General features: G+C 45.8%; 1 protein-coding gene and 1 long non-coding RNA gene across 3 annotated transcripts in view; one reads left to right on the forward strand and one right to left on the reverse strand.

Moving 5' to 3' along the window:
• ARHGEF16 (Rho guanine nucleotide exchange factor 16) overlaps window positions 1-8,005 on the reverse strand; it is a 267,432-nt gene extending 259,427 nt beyond the window's left edge. Inside the window, exon 1 of one of the 2 annotated variants that reach the window (XM_085609144.1) lies at window positions 7,712-8,005. The gene's annotated coding sequence lies outside the window, so the exon portion shown is untranslated. Of the gene's footprint in view, window positions 1-6,816; window positions 6,963-7,711 lie in introns of those variants that run through there. The other variant, XM_085609149.1, reaches the window with a different exon arrangement.
• LOC146868177 (uncharacterized) overlaps window positions 7,974-14,354 on the forward strand; it is a 108,626-nt gene continuing 102,245 nt past the window's right edge. The window contains exon 1 of the long non-coding RNA XR_014962480.1: window positions 7,974-8,070. This is a non-coding gene — a long non-coding RNA (uncharacterized LOC146868177). The remainder of the gene's footprint in view (window positions 8,071-14,354) is intronic.

A 14,354-nucleotide genomic window follows, 5' to 3' on the forward strand; every position in this document is an offset into this window, starting at 1 on the left:
CCTCCCTCATCTCATTGGTAAAGAACAATGTGGATTCCTAAAGGGTAGACTCACTTCGGATAACTCCCGCCTCTTTCTTAATGTTCTCAATAAGGTACCTTCTCTCAACATTTCTCTAGCTGCCATCTCGGTTGATGCTGAGAAGGCTTTTGATAGAGTAGATTGGTCCTTTCTGTTTGCCTCCCTGCGTTGGCATGGTTTTGGTCCTAATTTTATTTCTCTGGTTTCTTTACTTTATTCCTCCCCTAAAGCGTCTGTTTTAGTTAATGGTCTTCTGTCCCCTTATTTTCCTCTGCAGCGTGGCGTCCGTCAGGGCTGTCCTTTGTCCCCTCTACTCTTTGTCCTTGCTTTAGAGCCATTCCTTACGTCTATTAGGAATAACATTTCTATTTCTGGCTTCCCTTACGACAAGAACCATTTGAAACTCTCTGCATATGCGGATGACATCCTTTTGTTTATTTCTGACCCAGACCAATCCATCCCGGCCTTACTTCTTGAATTTAACTCCTTTTCCCAAGTCTCTGGTTACAAGATTAACTCTGATAAAACTGAGAGTCTTCCTCTCACTAAATTCTGTCTCCCTCATCAATTTTCGTCCACTGGTTTTGCATGGAATGCGTCTAAGATTAAGTATCTTTGAATTTGGTTCTCTAACTCCATCTCTTCATCTATTCGACTCAACATGTCTGGTGTATTATCCCGTATTGATAAGTTGTTCTCTTCTTGGAATCCTCTCTTTCTCTCATGGTGGGGTCGGCTGGATTCGATCAAAATGATGATATCCCCCATTCTTATATACATCCTTTCCATGCTCCCCATTCATATCCCTGATATCTATTTTAAACGCATTGACTCTTGTCTCTCTAAGTTTCTCTGGAATCATAAAAAATCGAGAGTTGCTCTAGCTGCTCTTCGTAAACCGAAACCCAATGGCGGGGTCAACTTTCCGGACTTCCGTCTCTACCATAAATCTTTCTCTCTCCGTCAGGCCTCTAATTGGCTCGCTCTTGTGCCCTCTCCTCTTGCTCCTCTTTGGCTCGCTATTGAACGCTCACTCCTTTCTCCTTTCTCCCTATCTGAAATTGCACATTTCTCTGCTAAGAACTTAACCACTCCTCTACCCCTATTCAAACATACTTCTTCTCTTCTACATGCTTTGGTCCGTCCTGATCCGGTCTCTCGTGAATCCTTTTTGGCTTCCCCTATCTGGTACAATTCGCTTATTCTCCTTAATAATCGTCCTATTTGTTGGACTGCGTGGAGATCAAGGGGTCTGATATGGGTTAACCAACTTTTCGATGGTTTTCTCCCATGTTCTTTTCCCCGATTTCGACTCCTGTTTCATTGTCCCCAGTCTTTTTTCCGCAGATTCACTGTCCTCATGGCCATCATACTTGATGTTTACTACTCACTCCCCTTATCATCCACCTCCGTATCCCATTCCTCACTCCTTCAGATCCTGTCTACTTTGCCTAAAGCCTCTCTTATTTATAAATTCTTCTCCTCCCCCAATCCGGCCCGTCCGAAATCTAAATTGGAACTTGCTTGGGAGCTTGATTTGGGCTGTGACTGGTCTATAGCTGTTTGGGACAAAATCTGGGCCAGGTCCTTAAAAATTTCCCGTTCCGCCTCTCTAACTCAATCTATGTTCTTTCTATATCACAGGCTTTATCTCTCTCCTGTTTCTATTTCTCGCTTTTCTCCTGATAAGGACTCTACCTGCTGGACCTGTTCTGCCCCTAATGCTGATCTTTTTCATCTACTTTTTCTGTGCCCTTCTGTTCTCGCACTTTGGGATCAGGTGTGGTCTTATGTCTCTCGTCTATTCTCCATCTCTATTCCATACTCTATCCCTCTTCTCTTTTTAGGTAGTATCTCTGATACTCTTGATATTCCCTCCCGCTCCTCTGGTCTACTAGATCTTATGTTGGCTCTGGCTTTCCAACATATTTCTTCTAATTGGAAGGACCTTTCCAAGCTCTCTATACAATGTTGGTGGAATTCTCTTTGTCAACATCACAGGCTTGATGTTCGTTTTGCTGCTGCCTCCACTCCTACCCTCAATAGGGATTTATTCTGGTTCCCTCTCACAGCGTATCTTGACCGCATGGTTCTGAAATCAAAAGCTATCTCTCCTTTATCCTCTGAGAATTTCAAACCCCCATAAGTGACTCTTTCCCCTTTGTATCTTCTACATTTATATCTCTCTTTCCTACCTTTCAACTACTCCCTACCTTTAGCTTGTTCGCTCTGTTTATTCTACCTTGTTTCTCTTTGATTTCTTTATCTATCCTTCTCCTAACGCCTCATATTTACCTTTCTCTTCCTTCTTTCCTTTCCTCCCCTTTTTCCTTCTTTTTCTTCTCCTTCCCCCCTTTGTTTCCCCTGATTCCCTTTAAAATTTTACAAAATGCTTTTTAATTTTTCCTTCTGGTTTCTTATATTTAACTCCTGATGATCCTTTATTTTTTCTCTTTTTTGATTCTGTATGACAATGTTCTTTCTATGATCTGTATTTTGTTGTTCATTATACTTTTTTCCTCAATAAAGCATTTCAAACACAAAAAAAACACCGTCAAAAATACATCATGGCATGAATCAAATCGAACGGGAGATATGGGACAAGGTAGATTACTGGGACAGTTCTGCCCCGAGGAAATCTCAACTAAAGAGAGACTTAAAAGTTCCGACTGATGTAGACAGCAAACTAAAACACTAACTCTATGATTATAGGATTACGCATGTCACCAACTCAGGAGCCAAACATCTGAACTAACTAAAATGTTCTCAGTAATATAATTAACAACACGAACCCGGCACACCCGCTCGCGCAGTAAGTAAAGTCAAACCCCTTAGAGCATGAAGTGTGTACCAAGACTTTAAACAAACAAAGTGACGCAACTATATGGATTAGTTGCAGGAACAAAAGATATGGACCCCACTGCATACATTATGTAGAAAACACTCAAAATTCTTCACCCTCACCCAACTTTGGCTAAGGTCACAATGGCGCACCCACCCTTTGAAGCTCAACTAAAGGGAAATCTTGAAGTCCAATACAACACGACTTTTAACTTTTGGACATAGTGGGTCCAAGCACAACCTCATGGACGACCTTCAGAGCGTACCCACACTGGCATATGTAGAACAAAGAACAAACACTAAGGGGCCAAGTATTTATTTATTGGACGAGTTTTATATAGCGCTAGCTAGACTCTGAGGGATCAGAGCGCTTTACATGAGGATCGTTGAGTTACAAGTTACAAATTACATCCGTTACAAGAGCATAGTAACACACAGGACAAAGAAAACAATGTTACGTTAGTTCGTCGGAGGGAGGGGGAAAAAGGATCCATAGTGGGGAGACAAGGAGAACTGTGCCCAGTGTCCGGCTGGGTAGGTGAAGTAGTGCGCACACGTAATAAATGTGGTTTGTGTAATGGTGGGCAGATTGGTACGGAGACTACCCCACAAGAGCATGCAGGTGGCCGTGGGCATACTGGTATCATCGAAACATATGATGCAAAAATACTGACATTTTGAACTCACCGAGATGCTTGCTGCAGCGAATATACTACACCAGTAAAAAAAAAAAAGCAATAATATTTTGGACGTAAAATAAGTTGCTTGCATACATATATTTGGAATTGCTGTGTACTAAAATGACCATGAAACTACTAACCTGGTTTACGTTCCCACAACCCTGTATGGCTAGCCATCGGGATCTTCGTTGGGTTTGTGATTAGCATCTTTTACAAAGCACACCATTGTCCCCATGAGCCATCAACAGGTGAATAGTGTTTGAGGGGGAAGGGCTTGCTTGGAGCCACGCACACAAGAGTTCCCCCTTCTGTACCTCGCACCCTATTGTTGTTGTGGAATCGGCCTGGAGGAGGGCTGTGAGACAGCGTTGGCTGCTCTGGAGGAGAGCAGGGTCCTACTGTGTTCTTTAAGGACTTCTCCTCAAGCTGTGGCGAGGGACCGGTCCTTGCTTACGCCGAACAAAAGCAAGGCACACGGATGCTATTCTTAAAGCATGCAACAAAAAAAAACATTTTTAGTAAATGAACAAGTTTTATGAGCGGTGCAAGTCGGGCAAGCAAAGCATTTAGAAAGAAGATGCACGGGTGCCATTACAGTTGTGCCGAGCTGTGACAAAAAAATACAATGTCTCAAAAATAGAGTTGGGCGAGCCGCGCTCAACAAAAGAAAAGCCGCACAACCAAGTCCAAGCATGCGTGCTGCATTACTAAAAAAAAATCAGTTGCTGCAGAGAGTGTCATGCCTGCAACAGAAGGGCAGAGAAAGTCTTTTCAGAAAATAGTGCTCGCAGATTGTAAATAAAATATACAGCGTAACAACACATACAAGAGGAACAGTCCTCATGGTAGGTTACAACAAAAGGCGGTACTAAGGCAGGACTACGAAACAAACCTATTGACCAATGAAAAGCCACCATTTACAAACGACAGTAACAGTGGCCAATTAAAAAGATGGGCGGAGATTTATGCTTGTTTCCGGTCCAGGGAAGACATGGCTTGGCAGTTCGGGCTGGATTGTTCCCATGTGGCACAGGGCCAAGACTGATTTGCATATAGCTGTGCCTGAACTGGGGTGGCGAAGTGAGCTAAAGAACTATGATGGATTTAACCCAGATCTGTGACGGGGGGGGGGGTGAGTGTCTGAAAAGTTTCAGCGCTCCATCCATCATCGCCTTGTGTTTGCCATATTCTGAATACAGCATATCTCGAAGCGACAGCGCAAGCGCTGCCTAGGCAAGACCTAAAAATGTCCACGTTTTGCTGGCATCAATTCAACTGGTATAGTCTGAACGCTTTTGCTGCAGTAGCAACATGCGATTTTGCAAATGTATTTCTACAGACCTACTTACGTAAATTATTCTTGTTAGACAAAAAAGGCCCCTTTCAGAAAATACTGAATCCCGGACATCCGTTGACGCAGGGAGGCCGCATCCATTTACACAGAGCTTAAACACGGTACGATGAGGAGTACATGCCTATATAAGTAAATCTCAAAATAATAAAGTGCCTGCTCTGCCACTCGAATAGAATCCTCTATATTAAGGATTTGAGATTGATAACATTTTTCCACCTTTAATTAAAATACGGTGGCGTCAACGGATATTGAGCTAAGCAACCACATTTTCGTAGAACACCATACATTGAGACTATAAAGGTGTTGAAAAAGGTGCCTCAACAAGATTATGCAATTGAACAATCATAATCTGTCGCACAATTAAGATTTTATGAAAATTCTTTGTCCTGAAGAAGGTGGAAACATTGAACCAAACACTGAAACGCCGCGTCAACTGTTTTTTTAATTAATCCTTTTAAATTCTTGTTTTTTTTATTATTAGATTGTAACCTATAGTGGGAGGAAGGCCACATATAGAATTTTATCGAACATGTAATATCGTATATATTTGTTTCACATAATAATCTGATGTTTTAACCGTGATTGTACCAATAGTATGTTCTTAAAACCATATATTGTACTGTGTCATTGCAAATAAGAATTATTTAAAGATGTTCATAGATAGTGGGTCCCACTGGTAAAAGAGATTTATCTAATAAGATTTATTACTCTTAGGACCCAACAAGCCTTTTTTCTTAGCTTATATGCTTTAATTTGGGAACTTTTGTCTTGTGTTCATTTAAATACCTCGTCCCTATAAATACAAAGGGGTACCTCCCTTTCTTTTTTGGACCCTTTCAGAAAAAAACCTATCTATGGCGAAAGTCACCAGATGTGGACTGGCCTTGAGATACCGTGGCTTTTCTCTTTTGCGTGACTGACTCTTCTCCAGCCCTACCCGTCTTGAGCACTGGCCAGCGTGCCCTTAAAGAGACTACTGTGAAGCCAAGGTTGTTGTTTTTGCCAAGCTCGTGAATATAATAGCCTGATCAGTAAAATCCTGAGAGTAAAGCCAGAGACCATGGAGGGTCATTGTGGAAAGAATGTGTGGCTGTCCCTCGACCCAGCGGCCTTTATCTGTGCTCTTTGCATGTATGAATGCTGCGGATCTGATCAACCGCAGATGGCAGGAAGTTGTCACCACGCGCCAGCTATGTGTGGATGGGAGGGTGTCAGGGGCCTGGGAAGCAGCTCTGGAAGAGATAGCACGGAGGAGAGGCGCGTGCATGAAGGATAGCATTCCACAGTGCAGCAAAGCAACTTTAAACGAAAGAATAATAACGCTGGTCTGGAACCGCGAAAGGAAACGTCACAGTACATATCTCGCCATTTTCTAGAAACATCCCCAGCGTCCCAGCTGTGAACTGGAATGGTCAGCTTCATAGACATCTCATCTTATTCACTTTATAAAATAAAAATAAATAACAAATACTCAAAAAAGGAGCGAGGGCCGGGGTAAATACACTTGTGTTGACAGACATGGGACAGCAAGAGCACTTGGCCGATAACTCAAAAATGTGGCATTTAGGAGGAGTGTGGGGGGGGGGGGGGGGAGAGGACAGGTCATTACAAGGAAGGATGACAAATCTTCCGTGAGGAGTGAGATCTGAAAGTAACAGATCCCGAGTTACCTAGTCCTGGAGTGAGTAGCACATCCAGTCCAGTGTTTTTAAGCTGCATGATGGGATTTGTAGTCCTGTTTAACCCGTTATATAATCGGGACAATTCCCACAATCAGAATAAAATTCCGGGACTTCATGTCCCGCTGCAGCATCTATCTGATAAACTTGAATGTTCTGGAGTATATATATGGGGAACAAAAAGACAAATAAAAAAACACGATTGCGAAACATATTTAAAAAAACTCAGAAATCCTCTCACGTGCAGGCACGAGCTTTAAGATGGAGCGTCAGGGTTGTCAGGGTTGTCATTGCTCCTGAAAACCAGGCTGCAACGCACTAACGCAGGAGCTGCCTGGACCCCTCTGCGCCTTAAACTGAACCCGAAGAAGAGTATTCCAGCTGATCAATGTCCATCTCGCAACTGACAGCGATGACGGACGAGTCCTACCTCTGCAGCAAGAAGCGTGTACCCGTCTGCCGGCTTGGACAGAGGGCTCCGGAAAGTTAATCATCTTACAGATAAAGAGACAACGTGATGTGCGGAACCGCTAACACAGGAAGAAAGAAATGCAAGTATCATTGCAAGAGAGACAAAGTTAATTAAAAGATGGTGAAGAAGTGAGGCACACCGTCATAAGTGAACATTCGATGAAATGCAGCGCGCGCTAAAATAGGAGGCAGCAAAAATGTGCAGGTTTGATGGTAACACACACACAAATGCATCACAGACACTAATGAAGGGAACGCACAAAACGCACCCACTACAGAGGGAGCAACGTTAACAAAACAAACAGAGAGTGTTATCAACAGCGAAAAAAGATTCAAAGTATCTGTGAAGGAGAGGCCGGGTAAACAGAAACAATTCACGGCCACAGCTGCGATAACAGAGTTGAGAAACAACACCCAGAACAGACTGGCCGCAGCCCGATCTCACCGCTGTGTCGCCTCTGAGAGTTAGGAAACAGCTTTAGCCGACCCCTAATGTTACTTTAGGGGCATGCATGCGACGAAATACCCTTCAGAAGGATTCCCCTACTCTCTCAGCAGCTGGAACGTCTCTAAATCACATTCCAGACTACCCCACCGGGGAGACACACCCTCCCCTAAGCGGCGTGATGCCCTATGTTGCGCTGCCAGTCTAATTCCATTCCTACCTGACTGCCAGCTTCATGCACGGGTCTTGGCTCCGGTGCGCGGCTTGTTTCGGATCCCCACTTCCCTGGGTAGGGAGGCTGGTGTTTGAAAGTGCAGAACCCGGGCTGCAGCCGCGACGGGATTGTCCAAAGCTGCACTTCCTGTCCGAGACTCCCTCCGCTTGCTCCCTCCCTTTGCCCTCCACAGCGCTGCTGACATCACCCAGGTGTGGGCGTGCGGAGGGAAAGAGGGCAGGGAGCAGCCTGATGTGTGCAAAGCAAACCGCAGTCCCCAGGAGAAAGCAGGCGACGGGCAATGCGGGTACGAGGGGGCGGGGCCATGAGCAGTCAGCCACCACTGTGCAAGACTCGATCCACAGGTGAGTGACGGCCCGGGGAGCCGCAGGGGGTGCTACGTGGAATACTCAGGATTGTAACTCAACCCCGTGAGAACTTTGTGCGCACCTGGAATATGCGAGGTGACCACAAGACCACAATGAGATGAATACAACAAGGAAAACTTTCAGTGCACATACACTCACACGGGGAACATTAAGACAGCAAAACACTCTGGAATGGGCCAGTGAACTACAAAGAGGCTGACATAATCCACTCGAACTGTACATACACCTGGATTCTGATGCCTGAGAGAAAAAGCTTTCTAAGAATAACCCTGTCTACGACTGGAAAATTCTAGGTAAACCCAAGAGTTACATCATACCTACAACAAGTTAGGACTATTGGCTTTGTCAATGGTTGTTAGTTGCTTAAGATAAATAAGCAGCAAGTATGACTTGTACAGAATATTGAAAAAGCTTCCACTTAAAGCCCTGGTGACACCACGATGTTGCTGCTCCTGAATTTTAAAAAAACAGAAGGGAAATCCGGAGAGAAAATGACTCTCTTTAAAGGATTTCCCTTCCCCTACAATGCTCACCTGGCATGACGTCATGCCATAACTTCTCCACAAGTGAGAAGTGAGCAGTGTGAGCATGCGCACATCGATGTGCCGTCACTGCAGTCCAGACAAAAACAGACTGCCTGTGCCAGGGCACAAAACAGAGCCCGATACAGACCCGTTTCGAGGCCTCCCTTAAAAACTGCCAGTGCTCAGACCCAGTGAGACCCGGCCCACTTAAAGCCCTGCCAACATCTTTATACTACACCGTGTTTTAACTGGCATAGACCGGTTCTGCTCTTTTGGTTTTGCTGCGTACAGGAGCGCTTGAGTAAATCCTCTCTCTTTTCAATCTTTATTACTTTCTTTCTCTAACACAATCACATACCAGGGTGTCATGACTACTGATATACTTCAAGGATTTTTTTAACCTTTTCATTTTCTTGCTTAATCTTTCACATTTACTAAGTATGTCAGTTCCCACCAGCAGGCATAGAGATACCAGAGTATAAAGGTTTGGACTGCCTTTTATTGTATTGTACAATCCTGCTGCCTTGAAGAAGGCACACAGGTGACGAAACACGTGTTGGCTGTGCCTTTTGATATTTCTTTGTCACTGAAGACCTCAAGATACACACAATAAACAGACCTTGGATTGAATTTATCGTGATCCTGACTCATTGCATTAAATTGGCTAACTGGACTACATTCAGAGTGCTGTGGTATCTTTTGTATAAATGTTATGAGCGGTGGCCTCTTGGGTCCATCGCCCTTTTCGACACAATTGGTAGTAGGGTGTCTGATATCAAATAGCACAATGCCCCTTACCTCTTACTCATTCCAGTTGTGACAACCCACTTACATTTGTGTGTACGGTAGGAAGTGCGATCTTGTTAACCCCTACTACCGCTTTGTATGTTTAACCGCAAGAGAACTGTATGTTATTACGGCATAGGCAATGTGATCTGAAACAGGTTACAGTAACCCAGGGGAACCAATGTCCACACGAGGAGAACCGATGGCACGTGACCAGAAAGAGAGCCACATGACACAGATGCACCCAAAATCCCCTATGTGACCCTACTAGTGAGGTCCCTTAACAAGATAAAGGGGACAGGTTGGACAAAAGCAACACACTGTGTGGAATTTTGTCTGGCCATATGCTAATAGTTTTTGGTAGGATCAACAAGATCAGTGCTCATGGATCCTGTCATGTGACATTTTTCTGAAATCGGGCTGCGCAACAGGCACAGAGGAACAGGATAAGCATTAATACTTCTGTTATTGACTTCAGGAGAGGAAATGAAGGAAAAGTAAAAGAAGACTGAATGTATGTATAAGACCGTGGAGGTCGAAATGCGTCAGCCGTGTAATTAAAAATGATATGGCAGTAATTCCTGGGAGTGCGAGTTTTTTCTCTTGCGTGGCATATAGGACGCAGGTTGCCTGGCTCATGTGGAGTGGGTCCTGTTCCCTCTAACTCGCACTGACTCTGTCTGGTGGATGTGGTCAGAAGAAGATAGGAAGGTTTGCATGATATATAACTCATTTAGAGGCAGATTTCTACTGTGTTAAATGAATAAAAAAAAAAATCAAAAGTAAGAACAACAATTTGAAATCTGCAGATATGTTCTATGTTTAAGAAACTTTCCAAATAAATCTTTTTGTGAGCTCAGTTTCTGATGCAATAGCACTTGCAAAGTTCAGTGCAGGTCCACAGTGCCTTCTTGCAAGCACCCATGCCTGTGCAACCAGCTCTAGCTTTGCAACCACACTTGACAAGTAGATGACTTGCCTTAGATGCCACTGGTAATGCTGTCCACAATGGGGTCCAGCACTGACTGTTTCTGTCCGTTTTCCACCCCCATCCCTCCGGAGTGGTTAGTTCCTGCTGAGGTATGTCGCATGTGAACGAGATCCCTGCTTGGTAAACAGCACACTTTGTATGTTCAAGAAGAGCAGACTGTGTTGGTGAGTTGGCTTTCATTGTCTTGTTTTGCTGACAAAACATTTCTCTGCGTGCTTCATTTACTGAATCCAGTTGGCATGTTCTCTGGTACAAGATTATGGTGAATTCGAAATCTGTCACTCTGAATATCCACTGCTATGAATGGATTCCTGGCAATGTTGGGGAAGGCTGCTGTAACCATCGGATAAGATTTCCAGGCCATCCATTCTGATTTCTTCCCTTTTCCAAGGAATGCCAAGACATTGTCAAAGCCAGTGAAGCTGAGAAACACCGGCAAGGCTGTGGAATGCTCCTTTTCCAAGGTCTGAGTGATGACATTAATGTGGATGTAGGAAAAATTCCTCCCTGTACCGAATGCTACCCAGATTTTGGCCTTGGGACACAAACCTTGTAGCTGGTAAAACTTTCCTATCAAAATCACTACAACATCGGTGTACACAGTGCTGACCAAAAGAGACACAGAGCCTTGTTGCAGGGCATGGTGTTCATGTAAGACCAGTCTTGTATCTGCCTCTTCGCGGTTACAGGCTGGCATGGATCAGTTACTGCCTCTGACCAGAATGCTACCTCCATGTGTTGTCACTTCTCCCTTTATTACGTGAAATGTGGAGCATCTTGCAGCTCCAGCTGACAACAAAAAACAACAATATCTCAATTGGTATCATTAGGGGAGTCAGTTCAATCAGTATGTAAAATACATTACGAGGAAGGAAGAAGGGAGACTCGCAACAATTTTTTCAACTGTGCTCATGGCATCATATATTTAGAAGCAAAGATAAAAACGATACAGTTGTAACAGCACTGTAGGCATATCAGCCCAATTTGGACTTGGGGCACAAATGTGCTCGTGACACATATAAGTGGCGACGCAAGTGACAAAGTGAAAACAGCGAAAGGCGCACAGTGACAAAAATGTGAAAATATATATGTAGCGATTCTCCATTACCTCATGCATGCCCCGGTCTGCTCTCACCCCTATAAATCCTTTTGTGCACATGGGCACAGACGAGTGTGGTGCAGAAGCCTGCTGCACTCCAACTCCCATAAGGACGTGGGGCCCAGCCCATGCCGACGAAGGAACAGGAAGTACACCGCCTCCATATAAGCACCGCCTCCGCAGAGGGTGAGTGTTTGACAATCCGAATAAGATCCGGGCCGATAGCGGACGCTCTATTTCCGCTCTATCGGCCGCCTCACATCGACCCACAGTTCTGCGGACGCTTTCCTTCCCGCTGAGGACCGGAGCAACTTTAAGTTGAGCTCGACGCTTCCGCCGTGCGTGGACGCTTTCCTTCCCGCTGGAGAGGCGGGCAGCGTCGCTACAGCACTCCGAGGGCGGACGCTTTCCTTCCCGCCTCGGGGTGTGGAACCCTACCCCCTGTGCTCCGTGGACCTGAATCCTAGCATACCTGCGATACCGGAACGGACCCGTGCACGGGACGCAGGTAATGAGTGCGAAGTGCGTGATTGACAACGCACAGCAGAACGCAAGACAATACTTCAGGGTGTGATCACGCAGCAGCGTGTTTCAGCGCTAGGTCGCTCCCGTTTATACTTTCCTCCATATACCCTTCTTAGGTGATTAGGATAACCATGCCCTGTTGGTAATGACTGTCTAAATCGCGCAGGGATTATCGAACTACACCCAGGCTGTGGTGTTTAACAGCCAGGTGCATTAACTGCCGATTCAGCAATTACTGCTTGGGGTCCATGGCATTTACGGTTTCCTGGCAATTGGCGCTAATATAATATTCGTGCGGATTGGGAAACCCATACCTCCAGGACAACAACCTTCAGGCTCCTTGTGAGTGCTCTATACGTGTGTGTATATATATACATGCCTGTGTCTAGATGTATGCCATGTATGGTCGTTACACATGTCCCTGTCTTTGTCATTCTGCAGTCCGCCCGTAGAAGGAAGGTGACAGATGCCTAGACCATTCCCAACGAAACCGCAGCATTTCCTGATCTTCTATTCCCTTCCCTGTTCCCCGGGGTGCTGCCTTCCACAGGAGTGCATCCTACGCTGTGGAGGGTAATATCCTGGCGAATAGGGAGGCCTCTCTACTGGTTGTCGTCCCGGCTGGCTGTTGCGAAAAGGTTAGTAGCCTGCCCTTCTCTCTTGCGCTGCTGACAGCCTGACAGATTGTCAAGCCCAAGTCAAAAGACCAGCCCGGACGATGGACACCAATGTGGTTTACTCCTCACTGCTGGAGAGCCTGACGGCACTGCAGCATGAAGTTCAGACCTCCCGGTTAGAAAGCCAGGACCTTAGAAAGGAAGTGAGCACGTTGCGTAGGGAGGTGGCGGGACTGTCAGGTAGGGGCACTGGCACGGGTTCCTATATTAGGGAAGCCACCCTTCCTCCTCCAGGGCTTGCAGTCCCTCCCCCCTCTCCTGTCACCACACGTGAGGGTGGGTTTTTTGTAGTACCTCCTGTTCCATCAACATCCTCAGACCCAACCCCTACGGTACACGTGATCCAAAACGCAGGGGTTCCGCTGGCACCTCCCGAGCGGTCTTTGGAGACCCTAAGAAATTCAAAACCTACCTCAACCAGTGCAGGCTCCATTTTCTGTGTAAACCCGCTGTCTTTCAGAACGACGTGGCAAAGACCGCTTTTATGATTTCATACATGGGAGGCAATGCGGCCAGTTGGACCATACCTTTGATGGAGAGAAACGATCCCGTGTTGCATTCATTCCCTGACTTTTGTATGGCAATGAGGAAATTGTTCGACCGCAAATCGCACATGCTAACCTTGGACCGCGAACTACTTACCCTTCGTCAAGGATCCCAAGATTTATTGACGTACATAACCTCATTTAACCGGCTAGTGGTGGAAACCGACTGGCCTCAGGAAAAAAGAACAACTCTATCAGGGTTTGAAGGGTGAGCTAAAGGACGTGCTCGCACAAGTGGTGCAGCTGCCTCATACCTGTGAGGAGATGATTGATCTTACCGTCCAATTAGATCACCGGTTACAGGAAAGAAAAGCAGACAAGAGCAGAGGCGACCCTCGAGGTTGGTACCCAAAACCAAAGCAAGTCATGGACGAACACTCTAAGGCTGTAGAAGGGGCAGAGCCGATGCAGATAGGAGGCATTCGAGGGCCCCTCACCATAGAAGAAAAGGAAAAGAGAAGGAAGATGAAATTGTGCTTATATTGCGGAAAAGGAGGGCACTTTATCCGAGAATGTAGGGCCAGAGCTCAACTCCCCGAGCGTACTGCTTCCCCAAGGAGACCAGCAGTAATGGGAACACAAGAATCGGCAGAAAACTGAAGAGTCCGAGCCAGAGGGAGATCACTGGGTCGGGCGAACGACGTGCCTCGATCTCTTCAGTTATAGCTAACACTCTTTAACCAGCGGTGGCTCATCTCTGTGTTAGCGTCACTCTGTGGGTAGCTACGGAAAACCCACGTGAAGTAGATGCACTGTTGGATTCAGGTGCAACGGGGAATTACATGGACCGGGGGTTTGCATTGACCATCGGTGTTCCTTGGGAAAAGAAGAAAAAACCCGAATACGTAAAGGCGGTGGACGGATCTGCGCTGACCTCTGGGCCAGTCACGTCGCATACTCTTCCCGTGTTGATGCAGTTCAACGCGTGGCACCAGGAATACATCCAGTTCGATCTTATAGACACGCCGCAATTCCGACTTGTCCTCGGCATGCCATGGCTGACACTACATGATCCCTCAGTGCGATGGGCAGCACGGACAGTTGCCCTAGATTCGAAGTACTGTGAAAAGTATTGTAATAAGGATACAGCACCTCTGGATAGGACATCGAATA

This window comes from Triturus cristatus, chromosome 1_2, assembly GCF_964204655.1.
Source record: "Triturus cristatus chromosome 1_2, aTriCri1.1, whole genome shotgun sequence".
Lineage (NCBI taxonomy): Eukaryota > Metazoa > Chordata > Amphibia > Caudata > Salamandridae > Triturus > Triturus cristatus.